The 2,814-nt window shown below is 37.4% G+C and overlaps 1 pseudogene; it reads right to left on the bottom strand.

Annotated features, from left to right (window-relative positions):
- Nucleotides 1-254: 254 nt before the first annotated feature.
- LOC129896880 (putative F-box/kelch-repeat protein At1g15680) lies at nucleotides 255-2,517 on the bottom strand (annotated as a pseudogene).
- Nucleotides 2,518-2,814: the final 297 nt, after the last annotated feature.

Below are 2,814 nucleotides of genomic sequence, written 5' to 3'. Positions count from 1 at the left end.
TTTTCTGGTGAATAATGAGAAAAAGTTGCTAATTCTATCACTCCAAAAAAAATTGGCCAACAAAAACCCACAAAAGGTGTATAAGGCTAAATTGACAATTGTTGCAAAACACAGAAGGCAACAATGAAGATAACAAGAAACATAACATATCTGTGTTTCTTTGTTGTACTTAATGATACCATGCATCTCCTTTTGTGTGTTTTCATGAAGCATGTGGTCTTTTGTATTTGAACAAGAGCTCCTCATTAAAAAGAAATGAAGCACATATCATTATAGACTCAGCCATCTCAGTTTAGACACTATTTAACTTGTAAGAAAATGATGGTTGTGATACCTGACTAGCTACTGAATGAGATTTAACATCATGCAGAAAACATAAAACATTATGTCCATACTAAATACAGCTAGCTAGAGCAAACAGCAACACAAATTCAAGAAGCATAAAGTCTAGATTCAGACAAACATTGGCTTTTGTTTGTTATTTCTCTATTGTTTTAAGAAGATCTACTAAACACCATCCACCTTCTTCGGTCCTGTGGAAAGATTTCTCGGGATAGAAATTGGCCATGGAGGAAGCATGTACAAGAATGCTAGCTTCGGAGGTAGTTGTGCATACCAGGACAGCCATCCTGTTGATTCGTACAAGTATCCAGTAATGATTGGATTACCATGAGCCTCCAGTTTTAAAGTCTTGACATTGTATGTGACAGCATAGGCTCCTAATCTCAAGCAAACAATGTTGCCATCAGATGGATGGAAGGCAAGAGGAGCAGGACATGATCCAGTTAACCCCTGGCTAGTTAAGATATCATCAAACAAGATATCAGTAACCTTAGCTCTGGGCTGCAAAGACCAAGTAGCAGAGTCATAATCATCATGAACCCATAGAGCGAAACCTGAAAATCCGAAGGGATCTGAGGGTGAAAGAGATACCTCAAAGTACCTCAATCGATCCTGATGCACATGGCACAGACTATACAATCCATTGTTTTTGTAGTTGTTACATTGCTTGTCAATGTCAGGTGGAAGTCCAATGACGCGGCACTGATTGGAATCCCTGCAAGGATCACATGCCAAAATCCCGAGCCAACGGTCAATCCAATGCAACACTCCACTGAAGGAAAAAGGCACCCTCAGCCAGGCAATCTGAATTGCTTGGTCACTGTGCACAACAAGACTCCTCCAGCTCCCAGTTTCAGAACAGAATATCTCAAACTCGAGGTTATGCCACTCCCATAATCGACAACCAAATCTCACCACTTTATAGTTCTTCAATGTTCCCCCTTCAATTTGGGTTAGAAAACCAGTACTGACAAACTAAAAGCACAAAATAGGTGGAGGAAGGGCAACACACTTCTGTGTGATAGGGTTATACATGTGATAATCTGTCATGTGACTGACACTATTCTCCATATGCACAATTCGTCCGTACAATATGAGTCCATCGCTAATTGCTATGATATCATAGCGTTCAAGCAAAGAAGGTCGTTGAGAAAGAGGAAAATGAAGATAACGTGAGAAAATCGGGTACTCAATCAGATCATTTTTGACTGCAGATAGCATGTAATCCAGTATTACTGGGGGATCAGGACAGAACTTTGTGCCCTTAACATACAGACGGTGACTAAGCACGGTCCACGGTCGTGGCTTATGTGACAAAGAAACTCGAGAAATGTACAAGTTGACAAAAGAAGGGGCCGAAATTAACGAAAGCCACTGCTTTGATACACATTTCAACCTAAAAACACATTTCAAAGGCAATCTTAATAGGACTTCCTCCAATAACCAATCTGGAATATATCCAGTCTCAATCTCAACCAGCCCCATATACTTTGTTTTCACAAGTTTCAGACTTCTTGTGGTGCTCCCAAAATTCATCCCCATCTAGTTGAATTTACTAAATAAATCTTCGCGGGTCAAGAAACTTATAGAGAGGAAAATTAAGGTCGTGATTGTACATCTAAAGTTGACCCTCTGGCAATTGATTTTGAACCCTAAGTAGCCCTGAGAATTTACCTACAATGATTAAGATGCATCTCATATGGCAAAAGGATCTTTACACGAACAGCTGAACAGATTTACTTTTTACTTTTTCTAGCCGGTATACATAGATTATAAATAACATTATCACACACAAAAGTATATATATTATACACCTGCCGGTGATTTTTAGTTTAATCAACGTTATTTAGGTTAATTCTTCTATGGTAATTAGATGATTAAGAGACACCTCATAAAAAATACCTGAACCTCAACCTAGATGATATCAAGAAGATTCTAGCAAAGTAACATTGAATCAACAGATCACCAGATGAATTTGCAAGCCGCAGAGGTCAAAATAGACAAAGGATAAATCACAAATGTAGCCAAAATAGCCAAAAAAAAATGTACTTGAGAAAAATGAAACAATTCAACGAGCAGAGAAATCAGCATATAAGCAGGCACTGAGCTTGCGAAATCAGGAGGAGACTCAATTGAAGAATAAGTGATAAAGTGAAGACCAAATTTACCTGGTGGCCGGCCATGATGACTGAATTTGGGGGAGCGGAATTGGAGGGAAGGAGGAGGGAATTTATAGAGAGAAATGGATTGGATGGAAGATTTTTTTTTTTTTAATAGAAACCCAATTACTAATAAGGAAAAAATAATAAAATTTGATTTTATTTCACAAAGAAAGAAAGAATAATAATTTTAAAAATATCTGATATTATTTTAATCTTAATTAATTACCTAGGAAGGCAAACATGTGATGTATTTACTGTACACAACAATAATTAAAAAAAACACGAATGATAGTTATAATTAAGGATTTTA

The sequence above is a fragment of the Solanum dulcamara genome, chromosome 7 (genome assembly GCF_947179165.1).
Source record: "Solanum dulcamara chromosome 7, daSolDulc1.2, whole genome shotgun sequence".
Taxonomy (NCBI): domain Eukaryota; kingdom Viridiplantae; phylum Streptophyta; class Magnoliopsida; order Solanales; family Solanaceae; genus Solanum; species Solanum dulcamara.
Note: the sequence above shows the minus strand (reverse complement) of the source record. Positions and strands in the feature narration are given on the sequence as shown.